Raw genomic sequence first — 24,050 nt, 5'->3', positions numbered from 1 at the left:
TTAGCTTTTCAGAGCATTCACACAAGGTTGGCGCCGGTGGCGACACCTACAACGTGCTGACATGAGGAAACTTTCCAACCGATTTCTCATACACAAACAGCAGTTGACCGGCGTTGCCCGGTGAAGCGTTGTTGTGATGCCTCGTGTGAGGAGGAGAAATGCGTACCATCACGTTCCCGACTTTGATAAAGGTCGGATTGTAGCCTATCGCGATTGCGGTTTATCGTATCGCGACGTTGCTGCTCGCGTTGGTGGAGGTCCAATCGCTGTTGGCAGAATATGGAATCGGTGGGTTCAGGAGGGTTATACGGAACGCCGTGCTGGATCCCAACGGCCTCGTATCACTAGCAGTGGAGATGGCAGGCATCTTATCCGCATGGCTGTAACTGATCGTGCGGCCACGTCTCGATCCCTGAGGCAACAGATGGGGACGTTAGCAAGACAACAACAATCTGTACGAACAATTCGACGACGTTTGCAGCAGCATGGACTATCAGCTCGGAGATCATGGCTGCGGTTACCCTTGACGCTGTATCACAGACAGGAGCACCTGCGATGGTGTACTCAACGACGAACCCGCGTGCACGAATGGCAAAACGTCATTTTTCCGGATAAATCCAGGTTCTGTTTACAGCATCATGATGGTCGCATCCGTGTTTGGCGACATCGCGGTAAACGCACATTGGAAGCTTGTATTCGTCATCGCCATACTGGCGTATCACCCGGTGCGATGGTATGGGGTGCCATTTGTTACACGTCTCCGTCACCTCTTGTTCGCATTGACGGCACTTTGAACAGTGGACGTTACATTTCAGATGTGTTACGGCCCGTGGCTCTACCCTTGATTCGATCGCTGCGAAATCCTACATTTCAGCAGGATAATGTACGACCGCATGTTGCAGGTCCTGTACAGGCCTTTCTGGATACAGAAAATGTTCGACTGCTGCCCTGGCCAGCACATTCTCCATATCTCTCACCAATTGAAAACGTCTGGTCAATGGTGGCCGAGCAACTGGCTCGTCACAATACGCCAGTCACTACTCTTGATGATCTATGGTATCGTGTTGAAGCTGCATGGGCAGCTGTACCTGTACACGCCATCCAAGCTCTGTTTGATTCAATGCCCAGGCGTATCAAGGCCGTTATTACGGCCAGAGGTGATTGTTCTGGGTACTGATTTCTCAGGATCTATGCACCCAAAGTGCGTGAAAATGTAATCACATGTCAGTTCTAGTATAATATATTTGTCCAATGAATACCCATTTGTCATCTGCATTTCTTCTTGGTGTAGCAATTTTAATGGCCAATAGTGTAACTGCTTGCTGCTATCTGACAGTAAGGAATCCAGGTTCCTCATAAATAGTTCAAAATTTCCCAATGGGGGTCTATATACAGTTACAATTAAAAGTGATCTACTGCATTTTTCAGTTTTAATTCATAAGCACGCAATCATATATGCTGATCACCGCAAAATATAGTTGTCTCCTTTTCCCATGTTATTTCTGCATGAGTAAACTGCAATAGTGTAATGTTTTATATGTAAATCATCTGATCCTGTGGTTATGTGGTGCTCACACTGACATAGGATGTCTATATTTTCAGAGCTCTAAAGGTGCCTCTCTGAGGCCTCTGACCACAGGGATTTTGCTGCGTGTGACGGTGGTTCCCTGTATATTATCTGCAAGAAGCTCAGCCGACTTATCCTACCCTGTCCTATTCAGTGTAGGTCAGTTACAATTAAAACTGAACTACTGCAGTTTTCAGTTTTAATTCATAAACACACACTCATATATGCTGATCACTGCAAAATATACTTGTCTCCTTTTCCCATGTTATTTCTGCATGAGTAAACTGCAATACACATGATATATTCCCATCACCCAATTATATGTTAAAAACTGTTCAAATGTGTGTGAAATATTATGGGACTTAACTGCTAAGGTCATCAGTCCCTAAGCTTACACACTACTAACCTAAATTTTCCTAAGGACAAACACACATACCCATGCTCGAGGGAGGACTCGAACTTCCGCCGGGACCAGTGACCCAATTATAGCAACAGGCACTGCACTCATCTGAGATTTCATTTCAATCAGCAGCAGGGTGCTCAACCCAATGTATTGGTACACAAAATGTATAACACATCGAATAAACACACTATCTGTAGAACAAAACACTGCATCTTTACCACCTGCGTCGCCACCAAGAGCTACCCTATCTGCTGAAAATATGCACAGAAATGTTAAGTACGATATTCGTAGTGATTACTACTACTTTTGATGTGAATTTTATGAATAGATCGGAAAATTCTACGATTGGAGATAGCAAACTAGTACGTTTTAGATCAAGTTACCGTGTACTAATTGTTGAATACAAACCGTCTAACCAGTTTAAATAAGAAAATGCGTGACAAGGAGAATGATTATAAAGAACGTAACTGGTCTCAGAAAAGTCAATAAGTCACAACTATGCAGGTATTACTGAGATCTAGAGAACACACGACACACAGATTGTAAGGTGGCTATAATTTTGCACCTTACAAGAACTCATCCACAAACTTTGCCGTGATCTACAAACACAATTAGGTTTCATGTGATAGGTTGTACATCGTATATATGAATATATAAAGGAGACTGGCATTGTCACGTACGTCTTGTAAATAATTGTTAACGCTTATTGCTTGAAAGGTGACGGAGTGTCTTTATTATAAAAACGGCGTAATGAATGATTGCCAATACTAGTAGAGTTTGGAACGCCTGTGGAGATGAAACGGCAGGCAGACCTTAAGCTCTGGGTGGAAGGCCCGCACAGGTGTTGGTCCTGCTAAAACACAGGAAGAAGCTAGACGGACGTCGTGGCACCTGAGCTCTGGAGCATAATAGGGTGACGGCCGACCGCTATTGTAGTAGGGGCTGTAAGGATAACCGGATAATACTTCCGAACGCTGAAAATCTTTGATGCAGGTGAGAGGACCGAAGAAGTGACACCTCGGAATCCATGCAGGCTGGGTTATTTCCAAGGACTTTTTCTCAGAAGCGCACCATTGTACGAGTATAGGTTTTTCCTCGCAAATTTTCCGCTCTGGACGATAAAAGACTAAAATATGGTTGGTCGGCGTTCGGAAGAATCTGTAGAGAGGGAAAATATTCCTTGGTTTCGGGAATATGATTAGTTTTCGGAATTACGATGGTGGGCAGCAAAGCCTTGCTGGGAAGCCAGAGCTGGAGAGACTTGGTCTTCCGTTGTGAGCGCCCGTGTGTGACGGTCGCTCGATATCAGCTTTTCTTGGTACAGGCGGAACTGATGTCTTTGCTCTCAGGAGAGTTTATAAAAAATGGTTCAAATGGTTCTGAGCACTATGGGACTTAACTGCTGTGGTCATCAGTCCCCTAGAACTTAGAACTACTTAAACCTAACTAACCTAAGGACATCACACACATCCATGCCCGAGGCAGGATTCGAACCTGCGACCGTAGCGGTCACGCGGTTCCAGGCTGTAGCGCCTAGAACCGCACGGCCACTCCGGCCGGCGAGAGTTTATAGTTATAACAGTTAGGAACTATACTGTTGCGAACATATACGATTCTGGACTTCACCTCCGGGTTGGAAGTCGTCGTTAAGTACGCAGCGATCAGTAACTGAGAGCACTTCCTTTGCCTATACTTACGTTGAGATGTTATCTGAATTCCGTCCTTGTGGTTGGGAGTTCGCATTTCTCGTCTGTATAACACAGAGAGGAGAAGACAGTATTAGAGTATATTAGTCGGAGGACTGCCTTCTGCAGTCCTAGTGTTTGAAAGAGTTTATTTGTGGCTGGAGTTCTTCCATCGTCGCAGACGAGTACGAGAACCATCACTTCGACGCACCGGACGCAGTACATACGGTGATATCGCACATTGCTTCGGCTTATTAGGGCTATAAAAGCTAAACAGCTGTGATCACGCTAGTTTATTTCCACTGAGGTTCCACACCGCCGCAGATTATCTTTGAAGGTAGTGTCTTCTAGTATTTGGTACGAAGATGATGTCAGTCACTTCGCGTTATTGATATTAGACTACGCAGTCATGATAAGGAGCAGAGTTGGACAACTGATCAGTAGTTTTACTTAGGAAATGTAAACATTGTTATATAAAGGTTTTTTTAATTTAAAATAAATATATAACAAGGAACAACGTTTATCATTTAGTAGGATTAGTCGCCTTCATCATTCATTTATGTTCAGATTGTAATTTATAGAATTAAGAGCTCCTAAGATCTGCTTCAGGGGGTAGTCAGACAGGGCCAAATCTTCATTTTAGCGTTTATTATTTTCCGTTGCGCGCATTTATTTTTACACCCGCCTGGTGTAGCAACCTCGAAACACATTCGTCTCATAAAAACACGAAGAGCCGATAGTAACATGTGAGACGTGGGTCCAATATGTGAAAGTTATAGCATTTTCGAGACACGAATCAAGAAAATGTTAAGCATGAATCACAAGTACGTCGTGATTCCATTGCAAGCGTGCATTTCCTGCACACAGACATAGTACGTATTACCGGCTCATCGTATAGCAACACTGCAACCGGCGGCGTTCGACACCACGAAAGACTTCTCTCCATACGACGGAACACCTAGTAGCTGTTCCTACCCATGCCCCAACCTTCTCAGCGAGTGGGCAGTGATCTCATTGGTTCGCTCTCCTGGAACTCAAAGAAGGCTTCCAGAATGCCAAGAGTAACCCTGTTGAGAACTAAATTGTTTGCAGTCGATACCAGGTACAGAATAGTATCTATGTAGAAACCCTAACGTAATTAATACGCGGAAATGATTGAATTGTAAGATATCTACCAACGTTGTGGTGCGAGACACTGGTATTTCTTGTGAAATCCCGACGTGAGTTTCTTAGTAGTTAGTTACTAAGAGAGTTCACTGAGACATCAAAGTATGAAACATAATGTTACACCCATTGACAGCCCGTGACTGGCTATAGCAGCTGATCATTACTTCCTTTCTGGAGCATTGCTTTTCTCTGATGCTACAGCAAATCTTACCCATTACAGTCAGTAATGAGGACACGAAATTAAAAATGTTTTATTTATTTTCATTTAAAATTGACTGGTAAGTTGAAGGTATAAAATTTCGGTTTGTTGAATGTGGAAAATCGTCATATGCAGGATACGGGAGGAACAACGCTGTCAACTTGCTTGCACATTAGCACGAATCGGAATGTTATGTCCATTTTCACGAGCGTTCATGGAAAATAATGAAAACTGAGATAGATTCCTTGTTACTTCGTTAGCATGGTGTGTGAAGGTCGCAATCGGCACCGCAGTGTGCAGAACGTGTCGGGTATATTTGTGGGTGATTAAGGAGTTGAAAGGAATAGAGAGAATCTAGATCCGGAGTTGTCACATACTCTACATACCTTTAATAATGTGTCACGTTCCTTTACTCTACGGGACCCTGTGGATGTATTGGGATTTAAACCTCGAATGGGTACTTTACCTGGAGATAAGGAAATATTCAACAGCTCATCACCTCCCCTTGGCAGTCATATATTAACAAAACATTTTGTTTCCATTTCTACTATCCAAATCGGTAACCGTAGACTTACGTAACAGGAGAATAGCACACGATAGCGACCTCGATGACGATGACACCTGTGATCAGTGCCACATACATTTAATATATATATCACATTATTACCACCAAATATACGCCGTCCAGTCACGTTAATGTGAAGGACGACGGTTCAATCCTGCGTCTGGCCATCCTGATTTAGGTTTTCCGTGATTTCCCTAAATCGCTCCAGGCAAATGCCGGGATGGTTCCATTGAAAGGGCACGGCCGACTTCCTTCCCTAATCCGATGAGACCGATGACCTCGCTGTCTGGTCTCCTTCCACAAAACAACAACAACAACGACGTCAATGTGAACATCTGTTAAAAGCCTGAATAATCATCTTTTATAGAGCGGACAGCTTCGAGACATGCAGGAAAAGCGTCAATGAGGTTATGGAAGGTACCGACAGGGATGTGGAGCCATGCCAACCCCAGTGAAGTGGACAGCAGCGCTAGGTTTTTCGGCTGAGGACGCATGGCGCGTACAGCCCGATCGAGGTGTTTCCACAGATTCTCGATTGGGTTATAATCTGGAGAATTTGTTGGAAAAGGAAGCACCACGAACTCATCCTAGCACTCGTCGAACAACGCACGTACAGTGCGAGCTGTGTGACACGTTTCATTGTTTTGTTGGTAGAGGTCATCGTGCCGAGGAAAACAACTGCATTTAGGTAGGGATGGACATGGTACACGAGGATAGATGCACACTTCTTTTGATCCACTATGCTTTCCAGAATGACGAGTTCACCATGCGAATGGCATAAAAACATTCCTGTGACCATTATGCTCCCTCCTCCAGCATCAACCCTTTCGACGGTTGTTGCAGAGTGTTTGCTATCAGATGTTTCATGCCGTACACGACAACAGCCATCTGTCCGTTAGAGGATAATACTTGATTCATCTTAGAAGGCCAACCTGTCGCCACTCTGAACGTTCAGCTGCGGTACTGCCGTGCAAATTCCAGCCTTCGTCGCCGAAAAACAGCAGTCAGCATTGGTGCATGAAACAGGCGCATGCTGCGAAGGTCAATAGGCAGCAACGTTTGCTGAACGATCGTTGAGGAGACACCCTTGGTAGCCTCTTGGTTCGTCCGGGCCGTCAGTTGCTTAACAGTTGCCCTACCATTCGCCTGTACACGTCTCTGCAGCCATCGTTCACCCTGTCATCTATGGCTCATGGTGCATCACAGTTACCTCAGGGCCGACTTTGGATAGCTCCATTTTTCCATGCATAGCTCATGAACAATTTACAGACTTAGTTGTTTCGAAAACATCAGATAAATCGCTATGTTCCCGCATTGCAACGACTGCACTGTTTCCCCTCGTCCCCACGACGCGCTTTATGTACCCTCGACTGCTAGTGCTGTCATCTGCCATCTGTGAATGGTTATTGCACGTTGACGTCGAACATAGGCGGTGGTAACATTAATGTGACTGGACCGTGTATAAAAGATGAGGCACGAACTGTTATAATACACATGACACCTTCTTCTTTGCCCTCAGTGTTCCGTTGTCATCATAGTGAGTGGAACAATATACACAAACCAAAAAAAGTTTTACATCACCCCGGTTCCCAGAACACCTGAAGATAGGCGTTGACTGTGGATATTGTATCACAGACACAGTGCCTTTGACTGTTCAGAGATGTCACTAAACCCGACCAAAGATGTAAACAACCATGCATGAGCAGCGCCTATTAGATGGACGGGGTCCGATAGCCGATCAGTTCCAGTCATTCCACCAGGAAGGAGGTACACGGCACGTGTTGTCTTCAGTTTAACCTTGCCTAGATGGTCAATACCGCGGTTCGGTCGCGTCCTCATTGTTACTTGGTGCCAGAAAGGGCGCTCAACAAGGGAAGTGTCCAGGTGTCTCGGAGTGAACCAAAGCGATGTTGTTCGGACATGGAGGAGATACAGAGAGACAGGAACTGTCGATGACATGCCTCGTTCAGCCCACTCGAGAGCTTCTATTACAGTGGATGAGCACTACCTACGGATTATGGCTCGGAGGAACCCTGACAGCAACGCCACCATGTTGAATAATGCTTTTCGTGCAGCCACAAGACGTCTTGTTACGACTCAAACTGTGCGCAATAGGTTGCATGATGCGCAACTACACGTCCATGGCCATGGTCCGACGTCCGACGTCCATGGCCAGATCCATCTTTGCAACCACGAGACCATGCAGCGCGGTACAGATGGGCCCAACAACATGCCGAATGGACCGCTCAGGATTGACATCACGTTCTCTTCACCCATGAATGTCACATATGTCTTCAATCAGACAATCGTCAGAGACGATTTTGGAGGCAACCCAGTCAGGCTGAACGCCTTAGACACACTGTCCAGCGAGTGCAGCAAGGCGGAGGTTCCCTGATGTTTTGGGGTGGTATTATGTGCGGCCGACGTACGCCGTTGGTGGTCATAGAAGGCGCCGTAATGGCTGTACGATACGTGAATGCCATCCTCCGACCGATAGTGCAACCATATCGGCCGCATATTGGCGAGGCATTCGTCTTCATGGACGACAATTCGTGCCCCCATCGTGCACGTCTTGTGAATGGCTTCCTTGAGGATAACGACATCGCTCGAATACAGTGGCCAGCATGTTCTACAGACATGAAGCCTATCGAACATACCTGGGATGGATTGAAATGCGCTGTTTATGGACGACGTGACCCACCAACCACTCTGAGGGATGTACGCCGAATCGCCGTTGAGGTGTGGGACAATCTGGACCTACAGTGCCTTGGTGAACTTGTGGATAGTATGACACGACGAATACAGGCATGCATCAATGCAAGATGACATGCTGCTGGGTATTAGAGGTACCGGTGTGTACAGAAATCTGGACCACCTCCTAATAAAAAGGGCGGAAATGATGTTTATATTGATCTCTATTTTAATTTTCTGCACGGATTCTGAACTCTCGGAACCGAGGTGATGCAAAACTTTTTTTGATGTGTGTACAGTACAATGAATGACTGTTTATGAGGTACTGTTACACCGAACAGATGGATAGTACTGTCGAAAATGTTTTCAGTCTGGGTTCCAACGCTCCAGTTCCGTACCTAAACAGCCTTATTTCCAGCAATAGTCAACGCAGAATTGGTGCTGCCTTACAGTATACACTTTTATAATCAATAATTTGATGTTATATACTGCAGATACAAATTGATCATAACTATTTCATTTGTTGAATGAACGTATAGATCTGTCTCAAAATAAGCACCTGTCAAAATGAAATGTCACTACAAAATGATCTACTGAGAATCTTGTGACAAAATTCCTAGCAACTCACATAAGACGCTACGTTGCGTTCCTGTGTTAAAGCTGCAGATTATTCTTCTGACTCATTTTTAATCTAAGGGGATAATATGTGCTTGAACCTAAGTAAAACAAAACATTAAAACAAATCAACAAATATAAGTATGTAAAACAGTCAAACATACAATCATAGCATGTAATAATTGAAATTTCTCTCATAACTGAGATAGATTCATTCAGCTTCCAAGTAGATCATGAATTTGTAACTTGCAAGGGGACTTTACGCTGAATGTTATTGGTTTCTTAAATTCAGATACTGTTTTCTTGCACTAAGTCAAATACTGTGTGTTGTTTGCAATTTTATTCAGCCGATGACTCTTTACAGTTATATCGTGTAATTTTCAGTTAACGAACATCTGACTCAGTATTCATGTTGTAGGCTGTTTCTTTTGGGTATATGGGAGTAAACCATGAGACAAGAACAAAGCCCTATGACAGTTCCTGTGTTATAATACCCCAATGAGAGGTTAGGCCAACGTCCGTGTCACGCCGTTGTTTGCAATCTTTAGTATTTATCACTCACTTTCTGGGGCAACATAAGCGAAATATACTTAGCGAAGTTCCATAAAAAATTCTCGTGAAAGGTTACGATGAGCTTGTTTATATATCCAGTTTGTTGGAATGACCATTTTCATGTCAGATATGAAAATATTCGTTTGTAAACAACAAGCCTTTCGCGTGCTACGGTACATATACAAAAATATTAATATTACGTTTAAAAACGAATATTGTTTTTATCAAGTTTATTTAACGTTTATTCAGTCGGACCTCTGTATCAAAGGCGCACGGTCATTGTAGGTTTGTCATGAATGTTCCTATTATGTCCTCACCCTAAATGTGGATAGTAATATTACCAGCTAATCTTACTATTAATATTTTTTCACTTGGAATTTTAATCCTCATTCTGAAACTTCCTTTTAATTCTGTCATAGATTCTTTGACATACAGGTTAAACAGTGGAGGAGACAAACTGCATACAGCCTTACGCCCTTATTAGTCCGAACAATTATCTCTCGGTACTCCATGTTATTATTCCTTCTGTGTTCTTACACATATTGTATTTTACCCGCCTTTCCCTATAGCATGTACCTATTTTTCCAACGTCTTGCACCAATTTACATAATCGAACGCTTTTTCTAGGTCTACATCTACATCTACATGGATACACTGCAAATCACATTCAAGTGCCTGGCAGAGGGTTCATCGAACCACTTTCACAATTCTAGATTATTCCAATCTCGTATCGCGTGCGGACAGAACGAACATCTATATCTTTCCGTACGAGCTCTGATTTCCCTTGTTTTATCGTGGTGATCGTTTCTCCCTATGTACGTCGGTGACAACAAAATATTTTCGCTTTCGGAGGAGAAAGTTGATGATTGGAATTTCCTGAGAAGATTACGCGGCAACGAAAAACGCCTTTCTTTTAATGATGTCCAGCCCAAATCATGTATCATTTCAGCGACACTCTCTCCCATATTTCGCGATAATACAAAATGTGTTGCCCTTCTTTGATCTCTTTCGATGTACTCCGTCAGTCGTATCTGGTAAGGGCCTCACATCGCGCAGCAGTACTCTAAAAGAGAACGGACAAGCGTAATGTAGGCAGTCTCCTGAGTAGATCTGTCACATTTTCTAAGTGTCCTGCCAATAAAACGCAGTCTTTGGTTAGCCTTCCCCTCAACATTTTATATGTGTTTCTTCCAATTTAAGTCGTTCGTAACTGCAATTCCTAGGTATTTAGTTGAATTTACGGCATTTAGATTTGAGTGATTTATTGTGTAACCTGAGTTTAACGAATTCTTTTTAGCACTCATGTGGATGACCTCACACTTTTCGTTATTTAGGGTCAACTGCCAATTTCCATACCATTCAGGTATCTTTTCTAAATCGTTTTGGAATTTGATTTGATCTTCTGATGACTTTATTACAGCGTCATCTTCAAAAAACCTAAGACGGCTGCTCAGAAGGTCTCCCAAATCGTTTATATAGATAAGGAACAGCAAGGGCCTATAACACTACCTTGGAGAACGCCAGAAATCACTTCTATTTCACTCGATGACTTTCCGTCAGTTATACGAACTGTGACGTCTCTGACAGGAAATCGCAGATCCAGTCACATAACTGAGACCATATTCCATAAGCACACAGTTTCACTACAAGCCGCTTTAATGTTACAGTGTCAACAGCGTTCCGTAAATGCAGAAATACAGAATCGATCTGAAATCCCTTATCAATAGCACTCAACACTTCATGTGAATAAAAAGCTAGTTGTGTTTCCCAGGAATGATGTTTTCTAAACCCATGTTGACTGTGTGTCAATAGACCGTTTTCTTCAAGGTAATTCATTACGTTCGAACACAATATATGTTCTAAAATCCTGCTGCATATCGACGTTAACGATATGGGCCTGTAATTTAGTGAATCACTCCTACTACCTTTCTTTAATATTTGTGTGACCTGTGCAACTTACTAGTCTTTGGGTATGGATCTTTCGTCGATAGAACGGTTGTATATGATTGTTAAGTATGGAGCTAATGCATCAGCATGCTCCGAAAGGAACCTAATTGGTATACAATCTGAACCAGAAGACTTGCTTTTTTTAAGTGATTTAAGTTGCTTCACTACTCTGAGGACATTTACTTCCACGTTACTCATGTTGGCAGTTGTTCTTGATTCGAATTCTGGAATATTTACTTCGTCTTCTTTTGTGAAGGCATTTTGGAAGGCTGTGTTTAGTAACTCTTCTTTGGCAGCACTGTCTTCGATAATATCTCCATTACCGTCGCGCAGAGAAGGCGTTGATTATTTCTTGCCGCTAACATACTTCACATACGACCAGAATCTCTTTGGATTTTCTGTCAGGTTTCGAGACAAAGTTTCGTTGTGGAAACTGTTATAAGCATCTCGCATTGAAGTCTGCAGTAAGTTTCGAGCTTATGTAAAAGATCACCAGTCTTGGGGATTTTGCGTCTGTTTAAATGTGACATGTTTGCTTCGTTGTTTCTGCAACAGTGTTCTGACCCGTTTGTGTACCAAGGAGGATCAGCTCCTTCGTTTGTTAATTTATTTGGTATAAATCTCTCGATTGCTGGCTATACTATTTCTTTGAATTCAAGTCACATCTGGTATACACTTATATTATTAATTTGGAATGAGTGGAGATTGTCTCTCAGGAAATCGTCAACTGAATTTTTATCTGCTTTCTTGAATAGGTATATTTTTCGTTCGCCAACATATCGAGGGTAAATTGAAGTCACCACTATAATCGTATGAGTCGAATACGTGTTTGAAATGAAATTCAAGTTTTCTTCGAAACTTTCAGCAAATCTAGCATCTGAAATGGGAGGTCAGTAAAAGGATCCAATTATTACTTTATTCCGTTTGTCAACGTTGACTCCTACACATACTAACTCACAGGAACTATCTACATCAATTTCGCGACAAGATAAACTACTTCTAGAGCAACAAACACGCCACCGCCAACCGTGTACACTCTATCCTTTCGGAACACCATTAGGTTCTTCGCAAAAATTTCGGCTGAGCGTACCTCCGGCTTTAGCCAGCATCCAGTGGCTATAACGATTTTAGCGTCAGTGCTTTCTATTAGCGCTTTGAGACCTGGTACTTTCCCAACACAGCTACGACAACTTACAACTGTTATACCGATGGTTGCTGTATCTGCGTTCTTCCTGTGTTCGGCCTGCACCCTTTTTGACTGAAGCCCTTCTTGTGTTTTCCACAGTTCCTCTAACCTAAAAAACCGCCCAGTCCACGCCACACAGCCCCTGCTACCCGTGTAGCCATCTCCTGCGTATAGTGGATACCTGACCTATTCAGCGGAACCCCAAACCCAACCACCCTTTGCCGCAAGTCGAGGAATCTGCAGCCTACACGGTCGCAGAACCGTCTGAGCCTCTGATTCAGACCCTCCACTCGGCTCTGTATCAGAGGTCCGCAATCGGTCCTGTCGACTATGATGCTAATGGTCAACTCTGCTTTCATCGTGCAAGCAAGACTGGCAGCGTTTACTACGTATGTTAGCCGCTCGAAGTCAGAGAGAATCTCTTCTGATCCAAAGTGACACACATCATTGGTACCGACGTGAGCAACCACCTGCAGTTGGCTGCACCCTGTGCTCTTCATGGCATCCCGAAGGACCCGTTCCATATGTGGAATGACTCCTCCCGTTATGCACACGGAGTGCACATTGGTTTTCTTTCCATTCTTGGCAGCCATGTCATTAAGGGGCCCCATAACGCGCCTAACGTTGGAGGTCCCAACTATCAATAGTCACGCCCTCTGTGATTGTCCGGATCTTGCAGGCTGAGAGGTTTCCTCTGAAACAGGTCTTTATAGTTCTTAAGGTTTGACTCCATTATCAAGAGCATTTCCGAAGGTGTCTTTACCTTTTCTAAAGTCAAAATGATTATCACCATCAATTTTCTTTTCTATTCCTCCACATGTTATTCTTGTCATCAGTTTCGATGTGTGAGCTGTTACGCTGATTGTACGTCAGTTCTTGTGTTTAGCTTCCCTTGTTTTCTTCGGAATTGTGTGGATGATACTCCTCAGATGTATGTTTCCAGTCTCATGTATTCTAAACACTTACTTGAATAATTATTTAGTTACAACTATCTCAATGATTTTAGAAATCTGAGAGTAATGTTTCGTTGCAAGTATACCAAAACTCTATGAAACTCAGACTCCTGTATCAGATCCCCTATGTCTTCCACATCGATACCTGTTTCGGCCTCAATCACGTCAGCAGACAGTTCCTCCCCCTCCTAGAAGTCCTTAGTGTACTCCTTTCCTGTAGTCTGTCTCTCCTCTACTTTTAACCGAGGAATTTACTTTACTCTCTTAATACTGATATCTTTGTTTTCAGTTTCTCTGAAATTTATTTTGACTTTTCTATGTGCTGGAACTACCCGTTCCGCTACCGCTTCCTTCTCGATTTCTTCACAATTTTCCTAAAGCCATTTTGCTTTGATTTCCCTGCACTTCCTGTTACTTTCATTTCTAGGAGACGTATATTGCTGCATTCCTGGCAGTTACTGAACATTTATATTTTCGCTCTTTCAACGATCAACTAAAATATTTATTCTGTTATCAAAGCCTTCTTCGCAGTTATCTTCCTTGTACCCGTATTTGTCTGTCCAAGTTCTATGATACCCCTTTTCAGCAATGTCGTTTCTTCCTCAGGACAACTGCTTACTGTACTATTCATTTCCGCGACATCTACACCCATCAGCCAAAATATTATGACCCTCTACCTAATAGGCAGTATGTCCACCACTGCGACGGATAACAGCGGCGACGCGACGTAGCATGGAAACAATGAGGACTTGGTTGGTGCCGGCCGTTGCGGCCGAGAGGTTCTAGGTGCTTCAATCCGGAACCGCGCTGCTGCTACGGTCGCAGGTTCGAATCCTGCCTCGGGCATGGATGTGTGTGATGTCCTCAGGTTAGTTAGATTTAAGTAGTTCTAAGTGTAGGGGACCGATGACCTTAGATGTTAAGTACCATAGTGCTTAGAGCCATTTGAACCATTTTTTGACTTTGTTGGCCGCTGGTGGGAGCTGGCACCACATTTGCACACACAAGTCACCTAATTCCCATAAACGCGGGGGAGGGGGCCGTAAGTCCATGTGTACGATCGGTTTCAGATCTGGTGAGTTGGGGGGCCGCACATAAATTGGAACTCGCCACAGTGGTCCTCGAAACGCTCCATCACATTCCTGGCGTCGTGACATGGCGCATTATCTTGTTGAAAAATGCCACTGCCGTCGGGAAACATGATCATCATGAAGGGGTGTATGTGGTCTGCAACCAGAGTACGATACTCCTTAGCCGTCATGGTGCCTTGCACGAGCTCCACTAGATCCATGGATGCAGACGTGAATGATCGCCAGCGCCTAGTGGAGCCGCCGCCAGTTTGTCTCCATCCCGCAGTACACGTGTGAAGGAGCTATTCACTGAAAGACGACAGATTGGTGCCCTCCCATCAACATGATGAAGAAGGTAGCAGGATTCATTAGACCATGCAGCGCTCTGCCACTGCACCAACGTCCAGTTCCGACGGTCACATGGCCATTTCAGTCGTTGTTGCCGATGTCGTGGTTTTAGCATCGGCACATGGATGGGTCGTCGGTTGCGGAGGTCCATCGTTAGGAGTGTTCTGTGCACTGTGTGTTCAGACACACTTGTCACTCTGCCCAGCATTAAAGTCTGGTGTTAGTTTCGTCACAGTTCGCCGCCTGTCCTGTTTTAGCAGACTGCCTAGCTTACGAACTCTGACATCTGTAATGAAGGTGGGCCGCCCAACCCCATGACGTCTGGACGAGGTGTCACCTTTGTTTCGCTACGTGTTGAAGACACACGCCAAAACACGCCTCGAACACCCGTACTGGCAGTTTCCGGAACGCTCGTGCCGATCCTCCGGGTCATCACAATCTGCCCTCAGTCAAACTCAGATAGATCGTGCGCCTTTCCACTCCATAAACAGACAGCACGTTCACTGATACTATACGCACCGTGCGTGTGTCTGACTCTCAGCCATTCCTCACCAGGCGACGCTGCTATCGCCTGGACGGGTTTATATCGATAGTAGGTCGGCGCTCATAATGTTCTGGCTGATCAATGTACAGTCACAGTGAATTTCAAACGCACCCGAAGTAGAAAGTTCGGAAATATTTAGGGAGGCTGCGGGCTTTCAAACAACTACGCACCCTCTGGCTCAACGTTGCAATATTAAAATTTGGGCTGGTTTCGTTGTCTAGGGGCTGGGATACGTAGTTGCCGCATTACAGGCCAAATACTGCTGACTCTACAGTATACAATATGAATATACACATGAATCGAATTGTCGAAGGTTCCTATCACTCAGCAATTGCGGATTTAGAACGTAACAAAGACGTTTATAAATGAAAGATTGCAATTAAATAAACTCTGCTGGTACATTCTTAACGACTTTAAATGATGAGTACGACAGTAGAAGTACTTTTGAGAAAGCGGTATATTTCTGCAAAACTCTTATTGGTGTCGGTGGTCCAGCAATTAAATAAAATACAAGTTAAATCAGAGGGAAACAATAGATTCCTACTGCACGTAATTAGTCATGAACAACAACATAGCTCGCGAGATATTCACTTCTAAACGCTTACTACGTCTTCACTGCAGAATCCACGGAAATCTCACAAGTACACAAGTCGGCACTACGAAATGTTTCTATCTCCCGCGACCAAGCGCAAACTGCTCCACTCCAAGTCTTTCCCGCGACTCCGCGTCCGTCGCGCTGTCGCGTCCAGCACTTCCTGTCATGTCCCGTCCTCCAGCACTACCCTGTCCTCTCTCGAAATGATGCTCTTCTCCCGCTTCCATCCAGTCTCCCCATTCACGAGCTCTGTGATTGGCTAGGGCGTTCGCGCCATGTCTTCAAGCTAACGCACCCACAAACATATTTAAGCACATACGAAATACTGGATCTACATTTAAATACTTGAAATTAAATAAATATTCCTACGGCTGGACCATAAACACGCTCTAACACACATTATTAAATACATAAACAATTAAATAAACATATATATAAAAAAAAAGAAGCAAAAGGTAGGCCAGGAGCCTAATGTCTCTGTGCTTTCTAAAACACAGTAAATATTTAACCAATTTCTTCATGAATAGTATATATCGGATATAAACAAAGACATAGATGAATAAATATATTTATAAGCATGCTGCTATCGTTTTTTCGTGTAACTGTGGAGTACTTATGGCCTGACGCGATCGATAGGAAGCAGCCACTTTGACCTCCAGTAACTCATGTACTATTCGAGTTACACGCCTGTAATTCATACCAATTTAGGTTTACACTAATAGCTTTCTAAAGACACGTAGACCGACGAAATCGGATGAACAGTTTAGATTTTGGAAATTCGTTGGAAATTCGTTGCTGGGTGTTACTTGTATAATTTATGGTCAGACACTGATCTTTAAACTAATAAAGATATTGAAAATCTGATTACACCATCATAATCGTCGTGCAAATAATAGTAATATACATGTTTCTTTTTGAGGTATCATGACTCATCTGGCTACTATTAATTTCTATACGAAGTGTGAAATGTCTGCCATTAAAGTTTCATAAAGTCGGCCATCTTTGGCACTCCCGGCGTGACTCCTTCATCAACATAGCGCCACTATGGAATTCCCAGCCACGCGGCTGGACCCCTCTTGCTTCGGCCACCGTCTGGCACCACTTAAGACGCGACGCCTCGCCCGTTCCCTTACAAGGCATGGAATATACAGGGTGGTTATAATTAAACTTTCTCTACTTGAGTCCGTGTAGACAGAAAACTATTCACTGTATGGGCACCAAACTCTATAGGAATGACGTTCAGGCTGTGTAGTACAGGATTTGCGGTGTTAGTAGTGTTAGTCTCTCGACTTACCTCTAAGTGCCAGTACTGGTAGGATGACGTAGGTTTGAAACTCAAGCATCAGTGTGCATTACAGTTGCAGACAGTCAACACGGTTCTGGTCAAATCGAGCAGGACTTTACTCGTAAAGCTGTTTTATGAAAACAACAGCAAATCTGCTTCTACTCTTCACAAGTACCGACGCTTTGAGGGGAACGGAGAGGTCCTCTTTCCACATCGGACTTGAAGAACGTGATTCGGAAGTTCGAGTTAACTGGCAATTTTGGAGCTGCTCCTGGAAGAGGCATACGGCCAATTGTGCCACTGATTGTTAAAGAAGTTACTGTTGCCATTGCTGAGAATGATGAACGCAATGTACGATCTTCAAGGGGTGCACGAGCTGTGTCATAACAGCTGAACATTCCACGGTCCACCGTTCGAAAAGTGCTGCGGCAATCGTGAAATAGTATCTCTAGTGCTGTTCCAGGCTGTCTTGAACGCAGATGATCCTCATATCGAACAACATTTGTAACCTGAAGCTTAGATATGGTACGCAAAGTAGTTCTACTACACACACTTTTTACCATTTATTTAGATGATGCAATTCGGAAACAGAAGGAGATTTTTAACGGGGAAATTAGTCTGCGTTCACAGCGTAGCGGTTAGCGTGGCTGACTGCCACGCGGGGAACCCGGGTTCGGGATTCACTTAGCTACGTGAGTCCAACAGAGGAGCTACTAGGCCGATTAGTAGCGGTTCCAAGGTTAAAAAACCCGACAACGACCGGGAGAGCGGTGAGTTGTCCACACGCCCTCCGCACAGCATCCGATGACGCCATTGGCAGAGGATGACACGCCGGCCGCTCGGGCTCGATTGGCTCGTTTAGTGTCAGCACGCGGAGCTTTACCTTCTTTACTTATCTATCCGCTTGTATTGCCTTTATATGAAGATGACGCCACACTGCTTGGATTGAAGATGATTATGAATAGTTCAAAATGGGGAAACATTTATAAGGTAAAATTTGCGAAGAGTTTCTTTTTTTAACTTCAGAGAAGAAGACAAAAAACTGCTTTTAAAGGAAAATATCATCTTAGGACAAGAATTGTGACTAACATTAGAACAGATCAAACATTTTAACTACTTAGTTTGAGACGTCACATATGAGCATGACAAGACATAGAGAAAAAATTAGCCAAGTCTAAGAATATATGTGGAGCAGTAAACAGATGTCTAAAAAATAAAACGAAGAAAGAAACAAAACTAAAATTTTTTAGGGCAGTAGCTGCTCCAATGCTTATTTACCGAAGTGAATCGTGGGTCAAAGTAAAAACCAAGAAAGTCGCAGACAAGCAGGAAAAATGAGGTTTCTAAGAGCAGTAAAGGGATGCACAAGAGCCAACAGATTTCGAAATTCGGAAATCAGGGAAGAAGTGAATGTATTTGATATCCTCAATAAAATACAAGAAAATAGCAGAAAGTGGAATGTACATATCGAAATTATGAGTGGAGGAAGATTAACTCTCCAGATAAGAAGATTTAAGCCAGTTGGGAGAAGAAGTCAAGGAATCCGAGGAAGCGATGGGTACCGTAACAGGCAAAATAATAAAATATCTAATGCTTGAATTGAATATGATGATGCATAGTACCATACTTCTTGTAGAGGGATTTAACCTGTGTTTTTTTTTCTATTGGAAGCAATTTGTTGTTCGAGGGATGTACAGTGGCTCTGAGCACTACGCGACTTAACTTCTGAGGTCATCAGTCGCCTAGAACTTAGAACTAATTAAACCTAACTAACGTAAGGACATCACACACATCCATGCCCGAGGCAGGATACGAACCTGCGACCGTAGCGGTCGCTCGGTTCCAGACCGTAGCGCCTAGAACCGCACGGCCACTCCGGCCGGCGGATGTACAGTATATTAACCATTTCGTGGTTGGTGGGATACGTGTGTCACACTAAAGTAAACGCAGTTTTGAGCGTTTGTACGTCTATTTATCATGTCTGTCTAGCGCTAGCACGTAGAGAGAGATGCTTTCGCAACTTGAAGAAAAATACTAGGTATCTTGGGATGTGAGCCATCAAATGGCGCAGCGCGTGCTTATAGTGTGCCTATTTCACAAAAATTAGATCAAATCACCATCTTCTTCGTTACAAGAATGTCTGAATTAACTCAAAAATGGCTCTGAGCACTATGGGACTTAACATCTATGGTCATCAGTCCCCTAGAACTTAGAACTACTTAAACCTAACTAACCTAAGGACATCACACAACACCCAGTCATCACGAGGCAGAGAAAATCCCTGACCCCGCCGGGAATCGAACCCGGGAACCCGGGCGCGGGAAGCGAGAACGCTACCGCGCGACCACGAGCTGCGGACCTGAATTAACTAATTGTGTTTTCTTATATATCACAGACATTGCTTTGAAACATTACTACGCATGTCAGTAATTCTGGTTTGTACATAATTTTTAAGTAGTGAGACATATATACTGCGGAAAACTTGATCGGTTGTAGAAAACATAGTTGTGTGACACGTCAGAGCCACGTTCAAATGTTATGTTGGAAACTTGTGTGCGATATTTCATGCTTTTCTTTGTCAGGAGAATAAAAGTGTTTTGCCACTGCTTTGTTATAATTTCCATTCTGAGAGAATCGCTCCAGACTTAAAAATTTAACCCTGACAGTACAAAGTTCACATGAAAACATAGATATTGTTAAGTTCGTGGAAATCATGTGTCACACTTCACCGATTTTCAAAATTGGTCCTCTTAAAATTACTTCGGTAGTGAAAGCGTATTATTTATCACAAAGGACTACAGTTTTTGACATTAACTTTTTCAAATATGTTCTAAGTAAATTCTAACCATGAAATGGTTAATACAGGACTACTCTGTGACGACACCGTAGTACAATGAAAATGGAATAGATAACACGACAGAGGGAAGTGTTAGTAAGCCAAATCCCTGGACTGCGCGTGGATGTCAGGTCAGATGTGGATGTGTCAGCCGGCAGATCCTAGACACGGCTGCAGCGCTCGGCGTCGCCGCTTGGCTTTGTTCTATCCGGTTTCACCGGCGCGTCAATGTCCCCCAGCGATACATTCTGTAAGACAGCCACGGGCTGTTTGTGTCAACGGGAAACGTACAGCTGGGGCGTCTGTAGAGGCATTTTTATCTCTTTCGCACAAGAGGCGCGCACAACGGCCTGTCTGTAACTCCCTCGTTAACGAGAGCTGAAGGACAGTTATCAGTAAGCACGAAAAAAAGGCGGGAGAACGTTAATGATGAACACGCGGACGCCGAGCGCTGGCCACAGGTTTTGTCGCCTTTCTGTTGCCTAGCCATTCATTAGATGCCCATCAAAGGCTCCCTTCGGACAGCGCACAAAAAGGTGCGCCCACGGACCTTGTTAACCGAAAAGTTGGAACACCCGACCTGTATTTCGCTGGCCTCCGACATGAATCGGGCCCGCATACTCATCAGAGACCGAAACCTGCTAAATGGTTATTCGTGAGCGACGTTGATACTACTCGCGATATTCTGGCAACATGCACCGTACTGAAGTGGCTCGAAAACGTTATCTGTTGCCTTTCAGTAACTTTCATTTTTTATCCCTTTTACGCTTACTGGTCCTCCATACCGCCTTTATTTATCTTGTTTCGTATTTGATGCAAATATGGACCCCACTGACATGTTTAGTACTGACCCTGACTTTAATAACCTCAAAAGACTGTTCCTAACAACACCGATATTTTTAGGAACTACAAAACAGCTATGTTCTGGGGTAACGCATCTTTAAGAAAGAAAGTCTTCATTGTTCAAAAATGTGCTGTAAGAATAATTTGTGGTATTCACACACGAGCCGGCCGGAGTGGCCGGGCGGTTCTAGGCGCTACAGTCTGGAGTTGCACGACCGCCACGGTCGCAGGTTCGAATCCTGCCTCGGGCATAGATGTGTGTGATGTCCTTAGGTTAGTTAGGTTTAAGTAGTTCTAAGTTTTAGGGGACTGATGACCTCAGAAGTTAAGTCCCATAGTGCACAGAGCCATTTGAATTTGAGTTTCATTGGTGAGAAACTTAAATTGCTTACTGGGATCACTACTCTTCCGACGATACTTTCCGTACTTTCTCCATTTTCTAAAATATTTTTGTATTACTAAATCTGTTACTGTAAGTCATACCTTTACTTGTTATATTTCACAAATATCAAAATTGGTGAACACAGACCACGCTGCAATGCGCAATATCCGAAACCTATCCACTTTGCAGAAGTGCCTTCTATGTCTAATATAATTTTAGGTTGTTGTTGGTTAGTCTATGAGGTGTACCCGTGCGGACTATCAAAGGGGTAAAGAAAACTCAGAGCATAAGTAGATGGTACTTTTCGGACTTTTCAGGTAAGCGCGAGAGCTTCAAGATTTCTGGGCGGGAAATGCTGCAGGAAAGAAATACAATACTACTTAAAGTCTTTGTCTTACAAATATGAGGGCCCATGTTTTAAGAAGGCATCAGAAAAATTAAAATTCCTGTCACACAGTGTAGATCTCGAGTAATGACCATGTCAGTACAATTATAGACGTTCTGGCTTATACGGAGCCGTCCAAGCAGACGTAACTGTACGGGATTCGCTGATAGAGATACTTAAACCATGTGCTCTACGACCGTATTGTTGCCTGCGAAGTGCAAATGCATATGCACGACGTGGTATCACAGAAATTTGAATTTTGCAAGCAAATCGTTGCGAGGAAATTGAAATATTGCCAGATGTCTCCACGTAAGTCCTTCTAGAATCAGTGTGACAAATGGTGAGTACGTTTCCATCGTCGTATTTCTGTGAGTTTGCTGTTTTGCGATGGCTGTCCTGTAAGAGCAGCGCGTCTATTGTTTTTAGTTTAAGAAAACTGTTGAGGAAACGCACCAGATCTTTAAGCAAGTTTTCGGAAGCCACGCATTAGACCGGGCACAGATTTACGACTTGTATATGCATTTCAAAACCGGGCTAACAAAGGCTGATGATGACGATCGCTCTAGTCGGCTGTCAACTTGCAAAACACACCAGAAAATGTTCAGAAAGTGAGAGGTATGATTCTGGCAAACCTTAAACAGAGCAGCCAAGATCTCACAGTAATACCTTAGCAATACATTATGGTACATCATTCCGTATCGTGTCACAAGAATATAACAAGAGATAAACTGTGGCGAAGTTTGTACCACGACTACTGCAGAAGCGAATTCGCGTATGGAAGGACACAGGTAACTTACACAACTGCTTCAAAACGATCCAAACACTCCGTCAAACTATGTCACTGTTGACGAGAGTTGGGTTTAAGGCTGTAACTCTGAAACTAACCTGCAATCCGAATACGAAATAGCAGTACCTGTGTCATTAAGAAGTACGACGAAAAGTTCCTTCGGAGATGCACGCATGTCCGAAAAACAGGCATTGCAGCGATTAAAGCCGTCAAGATAGACAGGAAACGTATTCGTATTTGCGAATATGAACCACCATCGGCTGTATGTTGGAATGACGACAGTAAAAGTCTGTGCTGGACAGGGACTCAAACCCGAATTTCTCGCTTTACGCGAGTGATCGCCTTAACCGCTCTGGCTGTCCGTGCTCGAATTACGGCCAGACTCAAACTTCCGTATGTCCGAACGAACATTGCATCTTACTCCATAGCAACACAAGCACTGCTTCCATATCTCATCATCTATGTGTCACAACCTGCACTCGTAAATTACACATATTCCCACCCAGGAAGCACATACTTAAAGAGTCGCCTGGTATTGGCGAATATACAGGGTGGAGAAAAATTGTGTCACGAAATTTTAACCCTGGATAGCTGATGCCAATAGGAACCAAAATTTCTAATGTTGAGTAGGTCGACAACGCACCACTTTTAAACTACGGAAACTTGACGCCACGCTCTCCGATTGGCCGCAAGATTGTCCTGTTGCCGTTCGTCGGTTGACAGGCAGCGCTATGGTTGTCGGTTCACACACACAAACGTCCCTTTTCCCTTGTTTCTACCTCACGTGAGAGGCATTCACACGTAAGCTTCGCTCCGGAGCACACACTCGTCACCTGCGATTTAGTCATACAGTAAGCATGGCGACACAGTACTCGTTTGAAGAACAACGAGATATGGTTTTTGTTTATGGATTTGCAGACGGTAATGCGCATGAAGCTCGACTGTTGTATGAAGGACGGTACCCAGCAAGACGCCACCCACACCCGGAAACGTTCACTGCAATTCACCGGCGAAACAAGCTCGTTAGCGGGATATCATGGTGATGCTGGAATGCCTCGAACACGACGGGATGCTGCATTTGAAGAGACTGTTCTCGAGCGCTTAGAGGAAGCACCTTTGATAAGTACGCGAGCGGCTGGACACGACTTGGGGGTCACTCAACTGTTAGTCTGCCAGCATCCATTTAGTTTCCACCTTGCCCAAGACATGAATCCCGTGGCGGACTATGAACACAGGCTAAGGTTTTGCCGGTGGTTCCTACGACGTGTTGCACGAGATCCCGACTTCTCTGCCATTGCGTTGTTTACCGACGAGTGCACCTTCCATCTGAATGGCCTTTACAGCACTCGAAACGTTCATTACTGGGCAAGGGGAAATCCTCACGACACGTACGTCCACAGACACCAGGAACGATTTTCGCTCAACATTCGGGCAGGCATTGTGAG

The sequence above is a fragment of the Schistocerca piceifrons genome, chromosome X (assembly GCF_021461385.2).
Source record: "Schistocerca piceifrons isolate TAMUIC-IGC-003096 chromosome X, iqSchPice1.1, whole genome shotgun sequence".
Taxonomy (NCBI): domain Eukaryota; kingdom Metazoa; phylum Arthropoda; class Insecta; order Orthoptera; family Acrididae; genus Schistocerca; species Schistocerca piceifrons.
Note: the sequence above shows the minus strand (reverse complement) of the source record.